The 23,148-nt window shown below is 44.2% G+C and overlaps 1 protein-coding gene across 2 annotated transcripts in view; it reads left to right on the top strand.

Annotated features, from left to right (window-relative positions):
• The window catches only part of ENTREP2 (endosomal transmembrane epsin interactor 2), a 358,647-nt gene that overhangs the window by 304,291 nt on the left and 31,208 nt on the right, over positions 1-23,148 (top strand). The gene's annotated exons all lie outside the window — the stretch shown is intronic.

Genomic DNA, 23,148 nt, shown 5'->3' with positions numbered 1-23,148 from the left:
ATTCAGTCACTGTTTTGAGCACCTCTTCTGTGCCTGGGTTGGACATTGGGTGTCCAGAGATAAAAGATGTAGAGTCTGCCCTCCAGGTCTGGCGGAGGAAAGTCACAAGTGAAACAGACAATTACAGGGTAGTGCACTATTTCCACTGTGACAGGAAATTAAAGTGTTAAATTATAAAAGCATTTTTCAATCCTCTGCTCCATCCTAAGGGAGAGTCATTATTTTGCTGAGTGGAGTGATGAATAAAATGTTATGTATGCAGAGGTGATGGGGTGGGTTAGCTATAAGAAAAGAATTGGTGACATCTAAGAAACTGAGGAAGTGGGAAGATAGGAAAACACATTTGCATTCTCTTGCTGAACGATACCAAACACACACACAGCTCTGGGTACAGTGGTGACATGACACAGTGCTTGGCCATATACATACCTCTGATTCTAACTGAAATGTCTGAAGACCTCTAAAAAAGCTGTCTTAGTTGGGGTTTTCCAGGGAAGAAGAACCAACAGAATATATCTCTATATATCTCCTATTCCAGATTCCAATGGGAAAACACAATCTATTCTAGATTCCAGTGGAAAAGCACGAAGGGTATGATTGGTGATCTCAGACGGTAACATCACCCATTTTCATAAAATCTTTGTGCTCCAAAGATAAAAATTGGTTTGTGGAATATTTAGCAAGAAATTTACCATTCATTTTACTATTAGGGAAATGAGTCTTGGAGGCTGAGTATCTTGCCTAAGACAGCATAACCAGTTGGATGACATATTTCTATAAATTCCCATTGAATTAGTCAGTTTTCCTCTCAGCATTTCACCTAGTAAAAAGCCATCATAATAATGTATTCAGCAAAAAGTCATTGTTTTTCGACTTTTCAGTGTATCTTTCTCTAAAGAACTTGCATGAAATAGACTCCTTTTTAAAAAACCTTACTCCATCACTTTCCTTCCGTATATTTCCCAACACAGTTTGCCAACTTTGGAAGCTTAAAACTGCCCTCCTTCGTCCTATCATTTCTCTACGACTTCATTGTCCTTTGCTGAAGATGCTACAGAAGCTGGGATTCTGAGCCACCATCTTTAGTTACTTCTGGTTTAGGCTTGTCGCATGCAATGTGCATGGCATGCGTTAATAAACTATCTCTTGCAAAAAAGAAAATGTGTATATATACAGAGAGAGAGAGAGATTTATTATGGGAATTGGCTCATGTGGTTATGGCGGCCCAGAAGCCCCAGGATCTGCTGTCCGTGAGCTGGAGAACCAGGAAAGCGGGTTATATAACTCAGTCCAAGTCCCAAGGCCTGAGAATGGGGAGGACATAGGATGTAAGTCCTGTTCTGAGTCTGAAAGCTCAGGAACCAGCAGTGACAATGTCCAAGGACAGGAGGAGAAGGACTTTCCAGCTCAAGCAGAGAGAACAAATTTTCCCTTCCTCTGCGTGTTTGCTCTACGAGGACCCTCAGCAGATTGGGTGATGCCCACCCACACTGGGTGTCTCCCTTACTCCATCTACTGATTGAACTGCTGATCCCTTCCAGGACACCCTCACAGATGCACCCAGAAGTGATGTTTTACCAGCTATGTGGGCCTCCCTTAATCCAGTCAAGTCACAGTAAGGGAAAGCCTGTATCACACTGGACGTCAAGGAAGAGTACCAACCAGTCCTTTCTGGAACCCTCTGTAACTTCTACCATATATGTTGCATGTAAGACCAGAGTAAAGAAAGAGGGGCCCAGCTTCCGAGTGAGCTGCATGAGGCCTTCTAGGAAGTCACTGGCAGCCATCCTCTACCTTGAGAGTGTGCCCTGGGGACTGGGGGGTCAAGGTGGCGGGTGGGGCAGCTGTGGGATCGATTATGGTGCCAAGGGGATTCCAGTTGGGAAAGGAGTGCTACAGACCCCCGTCATCGCATAGGTAGGAACCCTCACATTATTTGAAATGGACAGCGGACATTTTTAAGGTCTAAGGCAACACGCTGTGCAAACACAGCTTCCTCCCAGACTGCTGCCCTGGACCCTCCCCAAGTGGACACGCTAAAGCCATCACCAGGGGACGTGCTGTGATGTAGCCAGTGAAAGGCAGCTTCCTGGGGGGCCTGCAGGGCCTGGTGCTGGGCCACACGGGCGGACCCCCCTCACATGAGGACCCGCAGTCTTCGGCACATTCAGATAAGGACCCACAAGGAGGTGGTCCACGGCCCTCCCCCCTCAGCTGCAGGATCTCCACGAGGCTAGCACAGTCTCGATGTCAGGGTCTGAGAGGAGGGTTATGATGAGGGCCAGCAACACATTGTTTGGTCTGGGATGGTCCCAGGACGAGTAATAATAGAACTGATTTTCACTCTAGTCCCCAAACAAAGCCAGGGCCTTCAGGAGTCCCATTGCCTTTTTGGTAGGGGGAGGCAGATAGCAGGCTGTTGATTTCCATATACAGACTGGAGAGACAGCACAGAGCCCACTCCTGGAGATTAGAGGTTATTTCTAAAGCATGTAGTTATTTTCCAGGCTCTAAATGAGCACAGGGATGCTGGGAGGAGGAGGGTATTAGGAGGAAAATACATGGGATGGAAAATTTTTCAGTAATAATTGAATGATGAGGCCATTTGAAAGAATGCATAAAACCGGCAGAAGAGAAAGTGAGAGCACAGAACTACTTGTAACAAAGGAGCCAGAGGCAACTGGGGGCCGTGGATAGGTTCACTCGCTTGATTGTGGTGATGGCTACACAGGTGTATACGTGTGTCAAAACTCATCAAATTCTGTGCTTAAAGTATGTGCATTTTGTCATACGTCAGTTATACCTCAAGCTGTTAACCGTCTTTGTGACAGATGAGTGACAGTTAAAAAAAGGGATAAAAGCAAAGACCAGAAAGATGGAGATGGGCCAGTGCAGGAATTCAAAGATCCGTTTAGGGATTTGACTTGATTCAAAAATCAATAAGCGCTGGTTATGGAAACTTGAGGAAGGCATAACATAATCATAGCAGAGCTGAGCAAAATCGTTTGGAGTGGCTTAATATCCCCAGGCCTTCACGGAGATGCCCAAGATGAGAGGGACCACAGGACAGAGCCTTCGGCTGAGGGAGCAGAATTATTGCGAGATAAACGACTTAGCAGAGAAGTGATACCTAAGTGTTCTTTTGCATTTGGCCCCAGTTTGGCTTTTCTGGGAGCCATCCTTTGTGACCCGCTTTGCACAGCCTTTTTATTTATTTAGTTACATTTTTATTTTTTAATCAAAGTATAGTTGATTTACAATGTTGTGTAAGTTTCAGGTGTACAACACAGTGATTCAGTATGTAAACATATATCTGTATTCCTTTTCAGATTCTTTTCCCTTATAGGTTGTTACAAGAAACTGAGTATAGCTCCCTGTGCTATGCAGTAGGTCCTTGTTGTTTATCTATTTTATATACAGTAGTGTGTATGTGCTAATCCTATACTCCTAATCTATCCCTCCCCCCACCTTTCCCCTTTGGTGACCATAAATTTGTTTTCTTTGTCTGTGTGTCTGTTTCTGTTTTGTAAATAAGTTCATTTGTATCATATTTTTAGATTCCACATGTAAGTGATATCATATGATATTTGTCTTCCTCTGTCTGGCTTACTTCACTTAGAAGGATCATGTCTAGGTCCCCAAGTGCAGGGTCTTTTAGATCCATCACGCTGTTTTCCCCACCATGACCCCAGCCCCAGCGAGGTCTGCGAGGCAGACTTTATCATTGACACTTTAGAGGCGAGAACATGACTCCAGGACATGCAGTGTCAGAGCTACAGTCTCGTAACTGGTGGTGGACCCAGATTTCCGTCTTGAATGCCAGATCTGGTGCTTTCTCCACCACCAATGGGATCCGCGTAGGAGGACACGGGACGGTGCGGCCACAGGCTCAGGGTCGTTTCTGTGCAAACAGCGATGCCTTTGGCAGGCCTGGCCCCGTTCACCTCCTGGCGTATCCACCCTGCAAGAGGAACCAGGTCAACAGACTGGAAAGTCTGAGAGTAATGTAGCAAATGCCACCCATATTTGTCCAGTTTCATCATGTTTACAATGTTTGCTTCTATCTTTTTAAAAAACAAGAACCATATTATTGCAATTTTATATATTTTTACAGACCCCACTGAGACCCCGGCCATGGCTCCCTCTCTATGTCTGAAATTAGAGAGTGTCCAGGCACAGCCACGATCCTGAGGTTGATTTTGCCTTTCCCCTGCATGCTTGCATAATTCACTAAAATTTTACATAAAATTTAACATAATCGGTACCATAAGCAGTTTTCTATTTTCACCCACCATCATGCTCTTTGATGTTGATCTGCATGGATATGTATGTAGCTTAAATGTATGTAGCTTTTCCACAACTTGCTTATCTGTCTCATGTTAACGGATATAAGTTGTTTCCAATTTTTTTACTGTTGCAACAGTACTAGAAAGAACCATCACGCCCTCCTCAGCATGGGCTCTTGTGCTCCATCTTCTCAGCGGGCATACTTGCCAGGATGAAAGGAAAGTGCATCTGCCCTTTTGCAAAACATTTCCCATTTCTCTACGAAGGGGTAATGCAGACTCACATTCTCACTGCCAGTGGAAGAGGTGCCCTTGCTCTGGCCACATCCTTGCCAAGACTTCTTGACATAGATTCTTCTCGACTTGTCCCATATTGTCAATATCTTGGCTATTTACGTTTCTCATCAGTGAATTGCCTATTTTGTCTGTTTTCCTGTTGGGTTCTTTGTTCTTGATTCTGAACGATGACCTTTGTCATAAAAATCTCATGCACTCTGTGACTTGTCGTTTAGTTTTGTTCGGGATGTCATTTGTCAGAGAGAAGTTTTCAGTTTTGATGCAAATTCATTTCCTGTCTGATGTGCCCTTTCTGTGTTGTGTTTAAGAAATATTTTCCAGGACTTCCCTGGTGGTCTAGTGGTTAAGACTCCACACTCCCAATGCAGGGGTCCTGGGTTCCATTCCTGGTTGGGGAACTAGATCCCGCATGCCACAACTAAAGATCCTGCATGACTCAGCAAAGATCCCGTGTGCCGCAATGATGAAGCAGCGTAGCCAAGTAAATAAATATATTTTTTAAAATGTGATCCCCTGGGGATCCCCAAGAACCTTTAAAAAAAGAGAAATATTTTCCCATCCTGAGGTTATACAAATATCCTGGATTTTTTTCCCATAAGTTTTAAAACTTTGCTTTCCACAGGTAGTTCATTAATCTACCTGAGGCTTAATTGTGCATGTGGTATGAGATACGGATCTAATTTTATTTTGTTTTTCACAGATAGATAAACCTCAGTTATTACAGCACAGGTCTGTGTTCATTTAGTTTTATGGCCATATGTCCAGTTTCTATGTCTGAAGGCATCTATTTCTGGGGTCTCTTTTCTTTTGCTTTGGTATATGGCTTGACTCATGGTCAATAGCACGTTATATTAAATACTATTTCTTTGTTAGTCTTGTTTTTGGTAGGGTAAGCCTCCACTTTGTTCTTCTTCAAAATTGTCTTGGCTATTCTTGGCCCTTTGTGGACCCTCTCCCCCTCCCCCACCCCTTCCCCATCTCCCTTCCCCCCACCACACACACACACAGAGCCATTCATTGTAACTGCATTGCATTTTTAGGTTAGTTTGCTGAGAATGATAATTTTTGGTGTATCTTTCTATTTATTTAGCATTCTGTGGCATTTTTCAAGAAAACTGTTATAATTTTTGGTATACAGACTTGATCATCTTTTTTTTTTTTTTTTTTTTTATGGTACACGGACCTCTCACTGTTGTGGCCTCTCCCGTTGCGGAGCACAGGCTCCGGACTCACAGGCTCAGCGGCCATGGCTCACGGGCCCAGCCGCTCCGCGGCATGTGGGATCCTCCCGGACCGGGGCACGAACCCGTGTCCCCTGCATCGGCAGGCGGACTCTCAACCACTGCGCCACCAGGAAAGCCCTAACTGCATACTTTTGATGTCTGGTCATGTTTTATTTGGTTCCAAGGAGTCTCTCATCTTCATTATGGTTTCTCTTTCCATCCCTGAGTTATTTCTCAGTGTATGGTGAATTTGCAGATGTAGGGAGGGTTTGCTTGGTTGTCTTTCTGTCGTTTATAGCAAACGTAACTGCACTGTGGTCAGGTAACCCGATGTGCCTGCATCTTGGTGTTAGTTTGCTGACCCTTGCTTTGCATTTGTTTGTAATCAAGTTTTGGTAAAAGTCCCACATATCTTGTGAGTACAGCTTCTGGTACATGACTTGGTGTGGGGTTTGGCTCTCCCCATCCTCACTGACTGTCTGCTGGACGTGTTGGGACAGGTGTGTGGAAACCTCTGCCGCGGTGGTGCATCTGTCCACTCATACACCCGCTGCTTTGGGTTTCCCTTCTCTCTCGTCATCCTCATCTTGATCCTCTTTGTTGACTCATCTTCCTCCTCCAGAATTAGGGCCTGGTTCTGAGTTCTAATCCAGACCCTCATCTCTCCTGGCCAAGCACACCCTCCCTGGGCAAGTTCAGCTTCCTCCCTGGAATTGTTCCCCCCCACCTCCATGCTGGCCACCCCCAAGCCCAAAATACCAGTCCAGAACCATGCAGCTGCCTCCATGCAGAGGGCCTCGGCCCCCTCAGACTCAGTGGATCCATAGTGAACTCTTTCTTGCTGCCCCTCTGCTCCCAGCAATTCCACACCCCCTGCAGCCCGCCCTTTTCAGGAGCAGCTGGCCCCTACTCAGACCACAGAGTGACTGTCTTTTCTCCTTTACAGCCACCTGTTAATCACCAGGTCTCCTAACTATCTGTCATAGTCACCTCTGCTCTTTGTCCTTACCTGTCCTTACTGTGGAAGCCACCTGTGGCTTTGCCCAATTCAAACATTTGTATGGGGCTTCCCTGGTGGCGCAGTGGTTGAGAATCTGCCTGCCGATGCAGGGGACACGGGTTCGAGCCCTGGTCTGGGAAGATCCCACATGCCGCGGAGCAACTGGGCCCATGAGCCACAACTACCGAGCCTGCGCATCTGGAGCCTGTGCTCCGCAGCAGGAGAGGCCGAGACAGTGAGAGGCCCGTGCACACGATGAAGAGTGGCCCCTGCTCGCCGCAACCAGAGAAAGCCCTCACACAGCAACGAAGACCCAACGCAGCTAAATAAATAAATAAATAAAATGAATTGATAACAACAACAAAAGAAAAACATTTGTATGTTCAGAATTCTTGAAAACTTCAATGTGCCTCCACCTCTCTTTTAACAGATTCTAGAGGGCATTGAAGGAAAATTGCCTAGTCTGGACTGCATGAGGAAATGTTCCATTATCAGTTAACTACAGATTGGAAATGTTACTTCTTACTGTAAATAGTATCCAAGTCCCGCAGAGGTGAAAGACTAATAAGATTGTTTAAATTACTTCTATGGGTATTTCCCACAAGTGTCTCTTCATTCTTTTTGACTTCATTCTTAATCTGCCTGGGTTGTTTTTTTTCTGTGGTACGCGGGCCCCTCACTGTTGTGGCCTCTCCCGTTGTGGAGCACAGGCTCCAGACGCGCAGGCTCAGCGGCCATGGCTCACGGGCCCAGCCACTCCGTGACATGTGGGATCTTCCCGGACCGGGGCACGAACCCGTGTCCCCTGCATCGGCAGGCGGACTCTCAACCACTGCACCACCAGGGAAGCCCTCTGCCTGGGTTTTAATCAAACCACTTTCACTCACATTTAACCTCTGGTGGGGAGGGGGTGTTAAAACAAGCAGCGGTGGACAGAACCTTCAGGAAGCAGAAAAACAGCAGGATAGGAAAAGGAGGGCGGACGTCAGAATTCTTTTCTCTCATTAATTGAACGGTGGGAACAACGATATAAAATTTGTTTAGACCACAAAAGGGCATTCTGGTCATCTAATCATTCCTGGGGTTATTTTCCTTAAGCATTCGTGGATAAGGCCTAAAAGTCCTCTGCTGAATTCATTCTCTGGTGTTTTTGAGCAGATGGAGGTCCTCAGGTGACTGGCCATACATCATGACCATAGGTGATGTTTATCGAACCTCGCTGTGTGCTGAGCATTGCTCTGAACCCTTCACATCTGTGAACTAATTTCACCTTCACAACCCTGTGAGAGGTAGATACCATCATTCCCATTTTACAGATGAGGACACTGAGGCACCGTGAAATGAGACCGCTTCCCAAGGTCACGCAGGTCATGATGGTGGAGCGGGCTTCATGGCCCGGCTCCCACTGCCATGTGCAGTGGACACGTAGGCATGCTTCCCAGGACCACGGCTTAGCCACAGGGCAGTGGACACACATGCTCGGAACAAGCTTAAGCCCAGCGAGAAAACGGTTACCTTCTGAATCACCAAAATTAAACTATGTTCACTGTCTTTTAAAAAAATTCTTAGAAAATCGATGAACCACAAATTCATGTATTACATATGTGAGGAGGAATTAGTTCCTTGAACAGAACTTTTAGGAGGCATACATTCCCTTTATCAGCAGGCCAGGTGAAGGGCTGCAGCATGGTGTGTGTTCTGCCTGTGAACCAGTCTGTGAAAGGAAGGTCTTGCTTTACAAGGTGGTGATGAAGTTTTGTGGCTCCTGTGTTAGGTGTTTCTAGTTTTGACAGACTCCCGGGAAAGGGAAATTTGTCCCTTTCTTGCCAGCTGAGTAAAACACCAGTGCAGTTACCTTCAGTTACGTTCTGTCACGCAAGGAGTAAACTGTCCTTTGATACATGGAAAAAGATGGTACGAAATCAACATTGACCTGCAAGTGATGTGACCCAGGGGCATCACCTAGTGATGAGGGCGCGTCCTGAAACTCAGGGCCAGTGCCTGTAAGCCAGTCAGACCTGCAGGTGTCTTTCATTTAGGAAATAGCAATCTGAACAAGCCCCTCATTTGCACATTTTTCTTCCAGGGTTGATATTGTCTTATCTTTCAAAATAATGCTTGAAATAAGGTCTATGACATTTTCTTGAATCTTAAATATTCCCACATTCATCAAAATGAAAGAGCAAGATTTTCTTTTCTTTTCTTTTGACTATCAAGAGAGTAATTTTTTTAAATATATTATTAAAGTTACTTTGTTTTTACTTTTTTTTTTTTTTTTTTTAAATGCAGTATCTTTTTTTTTTTTTTTTTTTTTTTTTGCTGTACGCGGGCCTCTCACAGTTGTGGCCTCTCCCGTTGAGGAGCACAGGCTCTGGACGCGCAAGCTCAGCGGCCATGGCTCACGGGCCCAGCCGCTCCGCGGCATGTGGGATCCTCCCGGACCGGGGCACGAACCCGTGTCCCCTGTATCGGCAGGAGGAATCTCAACCACTGTGCCACCTGGGAAGCCCTACTTTTTTTATAAATGTATTTATTTTATTATTTTATTTTGGCTGCATTGGGTCTTTGTTGCTGCACGCAGGCTTTCCTCTGGTTGGGGCAAGCGGGGGCTGCTCTTCGTTGCGGTGCGAGGGCTTCTCTTTGTGGTGGCTTCTCTTGCTGCGCAGCACAGGCTCTAGGCTCGTGGGCTTGAGTAGTTGTGGCACGCGGGCTCAGTAGTTGTGGATCGCAGGCTGTAGAGCGCAGACTCAGTAGTTGTGGCACAGAGGCTTAGTTGCTCCGAGGCATGTGGGATCTTCCTGGATCAGGGCTCGAACCCGTGTCCCCTGCGTTGGCAGGTGGATTCTTAACCACTGCGTCACCAGGGAAGCCCCCAAGAGAGTAATTTTAACTGTAGAGTTTTCACTTATAAGTAGCTATAATCAATTGTGTACTTGCTAAGAAGAGATTCTAAGACCTATCTTAAAGCAATTAAAAATGTAGTTAACATTTGAAAGTAATTAATATAAATACAGGTAGTTATTACAACTGTTAAATACCTGAAAATGCTTCATAGTGTTTATAGATAAATAACTTACTCATTTTGGTCGTGTTTGTCCCCAGAAATGAACATTATGGGTGCATTTCTGAATTCACTGAAATAAAGGCAAATGTGATAACCAGTCACAGAAGACAGCAAAATGAATGGTACCCAACCTTCTCTGAGGCTGGTAACTTCCTCCTCTGCATTCCAGAACCCCCCATAGTGAGCTAATTGAACTTTACATTCAGCTTTGCACACGCCTGGCAGAAGCTCTCCCAGGCGGGTTCCCTTTGCCAACCCCTAGGAGTTGACCTACTTCAGTTTCAAATCTGGGCCAGTCCACACCTCACAGATGTAACAGTCAGGCCACGGAACAATGAGAAGACTCTCAAAGCCACACACCCAGCAGGAAGAGAGCGGGGCTGGAGGCTTCCAGTCCATGGATCTTTTGTGTGGTGTGAACAGGAAGTGATGGAAAGAAGATCAGGGAGATTTGGGGGCAGGGGGCTTCAGTGCCATCTTCTATCATGGTCGTGTAGAGGCTGAGGGACTGAACAGGGTTGGTGCCTGCTGACGAGCTCAGTTGGTCTACAGCAGTCCTGGCATCCAGCATTCTCCTGGACCCTCCTGCTCTGCCACCTTCCCGGCCACTTGCCCAAGCCTGGGAGCTGGAAGTTAGAGAGGCAGGCCAGTGTCCCCAGGGCCAGAGCTGGACGAGGTGGAGCTGGTGCTTAGAGAGAACGGGAGAGCACTGCCCTGGTGGCGAGGCAGGAACGGGGCGGGAGGGGGCGGAAGGCCAGGGAAGGAGCAGAGATCTCATCAGCTGCGTGGACGTCCCAATAAGCTGGGAGGAAGAAGGGACCCTGCAGCTCTTGGAGCGTGCACTGCCAACGGGCAGGAGTGGCCACTGGGGACTGGGGAGGCCACCGCCCAGTCCAGGGCAGACAGGCGCGGCCAGGGCAGAGGACAGATTCCAGGTGAGCTTGGCAGCTGCACTGACAGAGGCCACGGAGGGCTTGGACGTGGGGTGTGCAGAACCTGTGGAACCAAGGATGACGCTAGGATTTTGGCTTCACCAACGGCATGGATGGTATCGCCGTGGAGCAAGAATAGGAGTCTGTGTTCCTGTGATGCTCTCTGGTCCTCCCCCGCCCTCCCCGCCCCATCCTCCCGTCGCCCCAGGCTCTGCTCGCCAAGCCTCGGGAATGGGGCTCCTACTCCAGAGACGGATGTATCTCTGCATCCATCCCTGCTGGCCTGTGCCGGGTGAGACCCCAGTGCCCCTCCTCAGGGGGTCTGGACCCCTGGACAGTTCCTGCAGTCTGGGTCCTCCTTTCCCACGGCGTCCTCGCTGGCTGACCTCCCTCTGTTCAGATGCACCCCCTCCAGATGCCCTGATGACCGTGTAGCTGTCCTTCCTGGCCTTAAAGGACAGTGGTGCCAAGTGGATGCTGGATTAATACGGCGCTTACCCAGACAGAGGACTCTAACAGTGACTGTCTTGCATAATCAAAGCTAAATTGATAGCCTTGTGACTGTGGATTTATCCTGTCAACCAACTGATTCCTTCAAGGCTGAGATTTTCCTTTAAGCAGGCTCAAATCTAACTGGCCCTCAATTCCTAGGCAAAAGAGGTACATTAGGGGTTGTTTCTGCTCTTTATGTCCTGGGGAATTTATTTTGCAGTAGGACATGAAGCCCAGTAATTGAAGTCAACTGAGGTTCACGGAAATGTGCCCCACAGGCACCCTCGAGGACCTTGTCCACCGTGGTCAGTACTGGTTTCTAGACCTTAGCATTCAGGCTTATAGATGACAGGAGTGTTTCAACACAAAAAAAGATTCTAAATGGCTTTCCAATAAGCATACAACATAGTGTCGAAAGTTGTTGGTTTTTTCTTTTAATTTTTTTAAAATGAATTTTTATTGGCATATAGTTGATTTACAGTGTTGTGTTAGTCTCTGCTGTACAGCGAAGTGATTCAGTTGTACATATACATGTATCCGCTTTGTTTTTAGATTCTTCATTACAGAGTAGTGAGGAGAGTTGCCTGTGCTCTGCAGTAGGTTCTAAATCATTCCACAGGGAAACAGAACACCTCTTGGGGCATTGTTATTTGAAGTAGGAGCACTTAAGTCACTTTAGCAGTACCTGATCACCCGCTCTGCCCCCGGGGGTGTTGGGTCCCCCGCCTCGCAGAGCTCCTTCCGGTGACTGAGTCCTTAGGCGTCACTGCCTCCGAGGTGCCGGCAGACTCTCCTTCCTTAAATGATGCAGCTTGGGCTGCCCCTCTGACTTTCTGGTTGCGTCCAGGTCCGGACACAGAATTTGGTCTCATTCAGAGCTTCCCTCCACATGCAGTTTGGATGCCCCATTCCTGTGAGGGGGGCCTGGTCCCTTTTTCCTCTTCTGCCCCAGCACCTGTGGGCCGAGGTCTGGGACATGTCCATCCTGTCCCTCTCAGGTCCTGTCCCTCCGGGCATTGGCAGATGAAGGGATGAGGGAAGCAGCCTCTTCTGTCGGGCATGGGTCTGCCCCGCGATGGTCTCCGTGTAGGTGGTGTGCTGGTCTCCGTGTAGACGTGTGGTTGGTTTCCTGTGCGGTCAGCTCCGCCCTGTCCTTCCCCTTATTCAGAGGGTCCCCCCGCCCCTCTCGTCTTGACAGCAGTCAGCACCCTTCACTGACGGCCCCCGCTCTGGGGCTCTCCAGGAACCGTGTGGCTGTTGAGCCCCGTCCTCCTGGGCATCCCGGTCCCCTGTGTGACCACGTGGAGGCGGTGCTCCCTGCCCAGCGCCTCCTGCAGGGTCTGCCCAGGACGCACCAGAGTGGGCAGCTCCTGACCCCAGGGGCTGCACCCCTGCCCTGGGTGGAGGAATGTACCTGCCCCTGGCCACTGGCCTAGCATGGATGTTGCCAATGGAACCTTTTCAGAACTAGGTATGATGTCAGGAACAGGCCAAACTTCCACCCCCATCACGTGGATTTGACAGACGCTCATTTCATAACCCTTGGCTGTGTCTGAGGCCGTGTCCATGGTTGGCCGCTTCCCGCTGCCTTGGTTTTCTCGTCCCAACTTCAGCACCAGCTCCAGGAGCCAGTAACAAACCACTGGTCTCTGGTTTTTCTCTGTTTTTTTGTTTTGTTTTGTTTTTTTAATTTTTATTTTATATTGGAGTATAGTTGATTAACAATGTTATGTAAATTTCAGGTGTACAGCAAAGTGATTCAGTTATACGTATACACGTATTTATTCTTTTTCAAGTTCTTTTCCCATTTAGGTTATTACAAAGTATTGAGCAGAGTTCCCTGTGCTATACAACAGGTCCTTGTTGGTTATCTGTTTTATATACAGCAGTGTGTATATGTCAGTCCCATACTCCCAATCTATCCCTCCCCTGGCATTTTTTTTTTTTTCAAAGCATTTGTTGTAGAGTTGCTATATTGGTGGATAAAACAACCAAAACTGATCATAGCCGAGAAAAGGTCTCTTGCCTGGAAGATTGGTTTAAAATTTTGTCATCTGGGTTCCCCAACCCCCGCCGTCACCTATTTTTATGTTACTTGGCATTTATTTGAGAAAACTTGTAGCATTAAGACTGATCCTGAATGTCGAGACTTATGACAGATTCCCACAGTTATTCTGAGAATTTTATACAGTAAACCTTAGGGCTTTTCCTCAACACTCCATGGACTGAAAAAGAAGCTTACTGAATATTTTCCATTATAAAAACAATAACTGACCATTGCGAAAGTTTTAAAAACTAAATCGATAGATAATTGATGGATCATAGATAAGTAGATAGATACATAGATAGACAGATATATAGATAGATAATCCTGCAATGAATACATTCTCTTCTAGACTTTTTTTCTACAAAAAATGCATTTATATATGTAAAACATTTAACCTAAACCAGGAGCTTTATTAATACTGTATTAGCAACTTTGCTTTATTCAATTAATCATAGAGATAGTTGATAGATAGCTATGCTAGGTATTGATAATTGGTTCTTTCTCTTTGCCCCATCCCCCCTCCTTTTCCTGTCCTCCTTTGTCTGGCCTCGCTTTGGCCCCTCAAGCTGGTCTCTGCATTCTGCCTCGCCCAGACTCTCTTCTCTCTGCATCTGGTTGGGTTTGCCCAGTGAGAGGCATCAGCAGGAGATGGAAGGATGGAAAGAGAGGTCAGGCCATCTATTTCCAGCCTCCTCCTCTCGCAGGCTGTGAGTTTTTACCTGCTCTGGTGGAGGGACCCCTCTCTGGGCTCTATTTCTGCTGGGTCCTAGGAACCTGGCTCCCTCCTTTGTACCTGGGGTGCTAGCCGCTCCCTGCTGCTGCTGGTTTGGGGTGTTCATTGTGGCTTTGCTTTTCCCTGCACAGAGATGACTCATTACCTTTTCTTCAGCCACTGAGTGTGCCTGCTGTGTACTGCGGGGACCAGCTGATAGAGGTGGTGGTGCATGCGTTGATGTGTGTACAGATGGGGCTCTTTCTTTTTAGCAGATGCACTGTCTGGACTTATTGTGAACATTTCTTTCTAGGCAATATTTAAGATACACAGAATGGTCTGAAAAGTGACACAGTGAACCCCCGCGTGTCAATCATGTGAGTTAGACAAGAAAGCATCATCAGCTCAGTGGAAGTGCCTCTCCCCTCCCCCTCCCCCGCTGCATCTCATGTCCCCCGCACCTTTGCTGTTCATCATATATTTGTGTCCCTAAACAGTGAGGTTACTTTTTGCCTGGTCTCAGATTCACGCAGATGGTGTTTATTCTTTTTGTACGGATTCACCTCTAACTCCCTCCTTTCAGGGGACATTTGGTGACAGTCGTCCGTTTGGTGGCAGGTCTCTGGTTTGTTTCCCCTGCTACACAGTCTTCCATTGTGTGGATGGACCAGCATTTATTTTCCCTTTCCCTTGTGGATGGAGATCTGGATGCCTTCAAAGACATTTGTATCACCAGCAGCGTTGCTCTGCATATCCTTGTATATGTCTCCCTGGGCACCTGTGTGAGCATTTCTCCAGGAGACATTCCTAGGAGTGGAATTGCTGGGTCCCGGGCCTTAGGCATCTTCTACTCTATTGTGAATCGCCAAGTTGTTCTGCAAAGAGGTTGTGCTAACGTGCTCGCCACCGGCTCTCCATCAGGATTTGCATTTCCCAGGTCCTCACCAAGCTTTCTCCTTCTGCCATTGTGAGGGGAGGAACATGGTACCTCATTAAGTGAGTTACACGCATCCCCTGACCACAGGGAGGAGAAACACACTCTCATGTTAAGAGCCATCGTGTTACTTCATCCTTGGGTTACCTGTTCATATCTTTTGCTATTTGCATATTGGCTTGTCTTTTTATTTTTTATTTTTAGAGATTTCTTATATATTCCAAATACTAATTCTTTCTTGACTGTGCATATTGTAAATATTTCCTCAGTCTGTAGACCTTTTTTTCTTTTTTTATGGTGTCTTTTTTCATATAGAAGTTTTAACATTTCAAAATAGCTGATTTTATCAATCTTTTCCTTTATGGTTTGTGCCTTTTAGATCTTGTTTAACAAATACACTTGATTCTCTTTATTTGAAGTAGTTATTTCTATGAAGCTGCAGCAACACTGGATTAGTGAATACAGGATCATTGCTCCCAAGGGAAATACAAGGTGAGGAGCCTGCGAGCCTCTGGTCACAACATTTTTATCAGCTAGTCAGTACAGACCTTGCTTTACGTGTGCTTATTGTTGACTTGAGGCCAACAGCACTGTAACTCATGCTTCTGCAAAGCTTATCTGACACATGTAAATAGACCTGGAAAAGGACACTTGTTTATAGTATGAGTTAAATGAGAAGGCAGAGGTTGCCTGGTTCAACTTCAGCTGTGAATATGCCCATCAGGCAGCTCAGAGTTTTTGCTGCTCCACACATGACCTCGAATGACCCCAGAAGTGCCACGGGTTTTGATTTGGGGGGTTAGAAATAAATTTTAGCAAGTAGGTGAATTTGCAAATATGGAATTCACGAACAACGTATGAGACCTTCTGCCAGCGTTCAGTAGGTTTTCTGTGAGGATCGTTCCACGTGTAGATGTACTTTTGACATATCTGTGGGAGGAGGTGAGCACCACATCCTTCTTTTCCGCCATCTTGATCTCTCCTCCAGTTTACTTCTGTTTAATGTCTTCTCAGTTTAACGGCCGTGACCTGCTGTACAGTGTTGGATAGAAGTGATAATGGCCACCATCCCCATCTCCTTCCTGGTATTTTCTGTAGAGTTTTTTAAGTTAAGGGAGTTCTCCTATTTCTAGTTTATTAGGAGCTTTTAAACTAGTGTTGGCATATCAACTGCTGTTTTGACATCTAATCTTAATAGATTATCATATGGTTTTTCTCATTTAATGTGATGAATTCCATTAGATTATTTTATGTTAGAACATTCTTGTAACACAGGAATAAACCAAACTCGCTCATAATGTGTTTCTAATACGCTATCTAATTTAACTTTCCCAGTATTTTGCTCAGGATTTTTGCATTTACGTTCACAAGGAAGAATTTTCCTCTCTTCTTTTTTTCACATATAGATTTGTCTTTTCGTTTTTCAAAAATAGTCAGTTATCCCAACACAAGTTATGTAATGTGCCACTTTTTTCATTATTTTAAGGATCTATATCTGGACTCTCTTCTGTTCCTTATCAATGTCATACTATTCTGTTATTGTAGATTTATAATACATTTTGATGTGTGCGGGACCTTTCTCTTTCAAAAATCTCTTGACAAAACTTATTTTTAAAATTCACATAAATATAGGGTAATTCTTTGTTTGATCTTATTTTAAAGCTAGAGGCTAATTAGGATCACAGTGAGTTTTTAGAAATCTAGAATTTATAGGAAATATGTATATTAATATGTGTATATATATAAAAAACTGTTATAACTATATTTTATGGAATACCCGTGGTAACCAGAAAGAAAATACTATAAAATTAAACAAAAGAAAAAGAGAAAGGAATCAAGACCTATCAATACAGAAACAAGAAAAAAGAAAGGATGCAACACAAAGGAAGACAGGAAGAGAGAAAATAGTACTACAAGACAAACAGAAAACAGTTAAAATGGCAATAGTAAATCCTACCGTATCAGTAATTAATGTAAAAAGACAAAATCCTCAATAAAAAGATACAGAGTGGCTGAATGGGTATTAAACCAAAAACCAAGATCCAATTGTGTACTGTCTACAAAAACACTCAGATTCAAGGACACACATAGGCTGCAAGTGAAGGGATGGAAAAGCTATTTCATGCAGATGGAAACCAAAAGAGAGTAGGAGTGGCCATATTTATATCAGACAAAGTAGACTTTAAGTCAGAAACTGTCTCTACAGACAAAGATGGTAATGACATAATGATAAAAGGGTCAATTCAACAGGAAGATAAAGCAATTGTAAATATATATGCACTCAACATCAGAACACCTAAGTGTATAAAACAAATATTGACAGGTTTGAAAGGATAAATTAGTAATACAGTAATAGTAAGAGACTCCAATAATCCACTTTCAATAATGGATAGAACATCCAGACAGAAAATCAATACAGAAATAGTGGACTAGAACAAAATGAGCCCAGCAGACTTAGACATACAGAACTTTTCACCCAACAGCAGAAGAATACACATTCTTCTCAAGTGCACACAGAGCATTCTCCAGAATAGATCACATGTTAGGTCACAAAACAAGTGTTAACAAATTTAAGGTGATTGAAATCTACTAAGTGTCTTTTCTTTTTTTTTTTCGGTACGTGGGCCTCTCACTGTTGTGGCCTCTCCCGTTGCAGAGCACAGGCTCCGGACGCGCAGGCTCAGCAGCCATGGCTCACAGGCCCAGCCGCTCCGCGGCATGTGGGATCTTCCCGGACCAGGGCACAAACCCGTGTCCCCTGCATTGGCAGGCGGACTCTCAACTGCTGCGCCACCAGGGAAGCCCCTAAGTGTCTTTTCTGACCACAATGAAATGAAACTAGAAATCAATGACAGCAAAAAAACTGGAAAAATTCACAAATATATGGAAACTGAATAACATACTCTTGAACAACCCACTGGATCAAAAAATAAATCTAAAGGGAATTTTAAAAAGATTAAAATATATGTGTGTGTGTACATCCCCTCCACCCCTGCACACACACCAAAGAAACATATTTTTTGCCTGAATACTCATCCTTGAATACTGGAAAAGTGGCAAATAGTTTCCTTGATCTTCAAACTTGATAGAACTGTAAGAAAATAGTCTATGAGTTATAGTTATTTATACATATTATAATTAGGCAATCTACGTTCTTCAGCTAAAGGCTAAAAACTATTACTTCAGAGGGCAGAGGACAGGTTTTGAATTCCCAAATAAGGTGCAGTTGTGCACCATTGTGGAGTGTGTAAATTTCCTCATGGATCTTTGCTGAAAGTTAAAAGTGCCTTTGAACAAATAGCACACATTGTGTGAGGAGCAAACCTGGCCTCTTGTAGTAGCATTTGTGTTGTTGATGGTACATGAGAGGCCAGAGCAAGGCTAAAAATTCTTAAACGTATAGGGATTCCAGGTAGAATGTTTGTGTCTTGAAATTACAACTTTCACAGATTCCCCCATGAATCACTTACCTTCTCCATGTGACAGCCTAATTTTAGCTCCTTTTGTAGGATCAGTATTCCAGCCAGCCCCACAAAGAACTGCTTTCTAGAGACAAATTAAATGCCAAATGGCATGTGATCTGTTCCAGGATGGGCTCATCCGTTGAGAAATTTTATGAAAAATGGAAGTCACAGATTTTACACACACACACACACACACACACACACACACTGATCATATGACCAAGAGTTTTTGCAGAATCTTGATGTAAGACTCTGAAAAAAAACATTATTTCAAGGTGATGGTAAATTTTTCTGGCGTGTGGTTGGAAATTTGGAAATTAAACCTGTTATTTCCTTCTAGTCTAAACTGAAAATTTAGAAACGAATAATGAAATATCCCATACGTTTTTCAAACATATATTTACCAGACCCCTATTTTGATGAGATCGTCTACTATAAAGAATAGCAGAAGACTGGTCTCTGCTCTTGTTGAAGAGGGAAACATGCTGTCAGGAATTGTGCAGGGTCTGAGATTTTACTTGCTTTCAAGCTAACAAACTAGCCTGTTAGAATTTGCTGCACCTGTTAGAATTTGCTGTTACTTCTCTGGCAGAAGACATGAGACTCCCGGTTCAGAGACAAAGGACTTTCTCACTCATGGCAAAAGCAGTGGCCAGAGCTTCATGCTGTGTCAGTTCTTCATGCCCCTCAAGTCTCAGGGAAAGATACAAAGGCCCCTCATGGATGCCCGCACATGTGGTGGGCATTACAGAAAGGGGACACTGAGCCTGGAGAATCCGCTGCCTTTGTAGTGAGCCTCCACTTTGTCCAGTGGACATGTTACCTCCTTCCTCCAGGATGCCTGTTGCAAACTCAACCCCAGGAAGTGGTCTGGGTGAAGAGTGATCAGGGCATACCCAAGTTCTTGACTTGGCCTTTCCCACCTTGGACAGAGAAGATAATGACAGGCGTGGTTTCTTTCGTCAGGCTCTGCACCACGTCCACTGACCTTTCCTAACATCCTGTGTTTCCATACTGAACTCCAGTTGTTGCCATGAAAGACTCCCTAAGATAGTGATTACTGTGTCAAGTAATTGGGAAGCTTCCAGAGGATAATTCTGATAAAGCCCAACCCCATCCCTTGTAATTATAACACATGTACAGTTATTGTTAGCCATGGGTTTCATCGCTTATTTTTTACGCTATGAGCCTTTCCTCATCTTCCTTCATTATACCTTGCCTGATAACAGTCTCCTCTGGAATCTCCTTTTTATTCAAAGAAACAAAAAAACATGTTAAAAAAAAACTGGTGAATTAGCTAATAGTAATGAATATAAGACCCTTTGTCCTCTGGACAATAATATTTTCAACAAACAGGGGAATCAAAATCCTAACTTTTGTATGTTTCTTAATGCGTAATTTCTCCTGGCTGTCACCTTTCTCTGTTGTGTTGTTAATATTCGGAATTTACTCGTCTTGGAGAGAATTTTTAAAGAATTTATCATTCGTAGGTTTCCCTAAGTATCTCCTTTTATTTTTGTTTTATACTTGATTCGTTATAGACATGATTTCCTTAATTGTATTCGAGGAAGTATGCAGAGTGACCAGCAGCAAAACTCAGGATACACTATGCAAGACCCACCTTGTCCTCACGCTTGCCATTTTGAATGACCTTGTAAAGAGATTTTATAGAACTTGGATTTCAGTGCTTGCCCATCCAAGGGCAGAGGTAAAGGCACTATTTAAGCCAGAAAGAGAATTCTGAAGAAACACATAGACACAATTCCAGGTGTGTAGTCGTCTAGCAAAAAGGCATGCATTTAAACAGCTAGAAGAAGAAGAAAAGAAGTCTTTTTGGTGTGATTCCAGTGAATATGCTCCGTGAGACATAAAGCAGTCTTTGCCTCATGACGCTTTTATTCAAACAAAAGGTTATGATTTGTGTTTATTTTTTGTTAGTAGTTTTACTTGGTTGCAAATGAGACTATATTCAAAATTAATGTTACTTTCAGAAGGGCATTCACTTCAACGGTCAGCACCAACTATGTCCCAGGTTCTGCAAAAGGTCTCTCTATCATTTGTGAAAACAGGTTGCGTTATCTCTTTCCCAACATCAAACATCTTCAGAAGTATCCCATTGCCTACAAAATAAAATCCAAACACCGTAGCCTCTTCCCAACCCCATCTGTGCCTGCCGTTTCCCACAATTGAGCTCCCATCCTACTCCGTCTTTAGCAACTTCGTAGAGGACACTTGAGGTGGCCCTAAGAATGTTACAGAGGATACTTAGATAAGCCTGAGAACCACCAAGAGCTTCTGGTGAAGACCGAGTTACAGGGACTGGATTTAAACGCCCACCTGAAACAAGAACAGCAACAAAAACCTGACAAAATACGAAGACATTGAACATCAGACAGTGAAGGACAGTGATCCTTGAAATATGGTCAGCCGATGAGGGGAGAGTCTCCAGGGGACAGTGCAGGATGGGGAACTCAGGGGGATCCCTGCAGACTCCCTGAGTTGAGCTGACAGAGCTGAGGGTCTGAGGGAGACCGAGGACAGAATACTGGAGGGGAGAGAACCCTGGGATCTTCAGAGGGGCCCCCTGGAGTATTCAGTTGAATGCTGATTAGCCGACGCACATGAAGAAACTATTTGAGTCTGAGAAAAGGATTAGAAGTTACAGTGTCCAGTACTCAGATTTGGGAGTAGCAACTCTTCCCACATTTGTTCAGGGTTCTCAGAACACTCTGACCTCAGGAGTGGAGAATAATTAGCCCTAAGCTGAGACTTGCTTCAGTTCCACCTAACAAATCTCCAAAACATGACTCTGTTCTCTGTATTCACATTTGCATGGTAGGCTAACTTTGTCCTCTGTAATATTATTATAATCACACCCTTTCTGGCTATCTTACAGGCAGTCTTGAGAACAAATGAGCAGGTTCTGAGGAAGGGGGTTGGGCAAAGCCTTCTGTAGTCACAGCAGCCTACAGAAGATTGGGGAACTTTCTTAAAGGGTGCTATTGATTAGAACACATGGGTTCAAGTATCCATGAGCAAGACCTGTGCATGCTCCCAGACTAGACCATCATTTGAAACATTCACAGTGCACGTACAATTCATGTTAACGAGGAAATACAATGAGTATGTCCCACCTCGTGTTGAGGATTTGTCAACCCCTTGATTAGAAAATTGAAACTAACCTCATTAATACCATGGTCTTTCTGGTGAAAGATCCATTTTTCCTAATAATTTTTGGAGTATTTACAGTATTTTCTGCATTTATCGTATGAGTAGCGTGTGAGTGTGTATATTGAAGGACATATAATTATTCTAAATGTTTGGTCATTTTTGTGAATCGTGGTTATTTTTTTTTCTGTTTCTGGCATGGATTTGACAGTAAATTATCTAAAGATGAATGAATTGTATTTGGATAGTTAAAATGCTATGAGTGAACCCTCTGAGAGCATAAGACAAAGATATCTCATCTCGGCGTCTTATTCATCTTTTCTTATTCATGATACTTGAAATTCTAGCTAGTGCTAATAGGCAAGAAAAGGAAATGAAAGGCATACAAATTGGGAAGGAAGAAATTAAGCATGGAAGAAAATCCCGAGGTCACAGGATACTAGATAAATACAAATATTGATACAAACCACATTTCTGTATTCTAGCAATGAATATGTAGAGATCAAAATGAAAAACATAAAAATAAACCTTAATCTAAACCTCACACCTTATTCAAAAATTAACTCAAAATGAATCACAGATTTAAATGTAAAACGTAAAACTATAAAAGCTTAAAAAAAAAAGAGAGAAAATCACCACGATCTAGGGCTAGATGAAGATAAGTTGCAGACTGAGAGAAAATATTTGCAAACCACATATCTGACAACGGACTAGAATCTAGAATGCACAAAGAGCTCTCAACACTCAGCTAAAAAAGAAAAAAAGGCAAACAGTCCAGCTAGAAAATGGGAAAAGTTATGAGCAGAGGATACCAACGAGGATAAGCAGATAGCACGTGAGCACTTGAAAAGATCATTAGCTGTGAGGGAAATGAAAATTAAAACCACAATGCTATATCATTACACACCTATCAGAATCGCAAAAATAAAATAGTGATATCAAATTCTGGCACGGGGGCAGAGAAACTGGATCGTTCATACATTGCTGGTAGGAATGTAAAATGTTTCAGCCGCTCTGGAAAACAATTAGGAAGTTTTTTATGAAACTAAACATTCAGTTACCATATGACCCAGCAATTGTACTTTTGGACATTTATCCCAGCGAAATAAAAACTCATGTTCACCCACAGACCTGTGCACAAATGCTCCTGGGCTTTATTTGTAATAGCCCCAGACTGAAAACAACCCAGTTATTTATCAGCTGGAGAATGAACAACATGGAACTCAGCAATAAAAAGGGATGACCTATTGATACATGCAGCAACTTGGATGAATCTTGAGGGAATTATGCTGAGTGAAAATAGCCAGTTCTGAAAAGTTACATGCTTTATGATTCCAGTTGTATACCAGTCTTGAAATGACAATTATAAAAATGGAGACCAGACTAGTGGTTGACAGGGGTCTGGAAAGGGAGATTGAGTGGGGAACAGGGAGAGAGAGGTGAGTGTGTCTATAAAAGGGCAACACGGGCAGGGAGGGTGGATTCTTGTGGTGATGGAAACGTTCTCTGTCTTGACTGTATCATTGTCA

This window comes from Tursiops truncatus, chromosome 2 (genome assembly GCF_011762595.2).
Source record: "Tursiops truncatus isolate mTurTru1 chromosome 2, mTurTru1.mat.Y, whole genome shotgun sequence".
In the NCBI taxonomy this organism is placed as follows: Eukaryota; Metazoa; Chordata; class Mammalia; order Artiodactyla; family Delphinidae; genus Tursiops; species Tursiops truncatus.
Note: the sequence above shows the minus strand (reverse complement) of the source record. Positions and strands in the feature narration are given on the sequence as shown.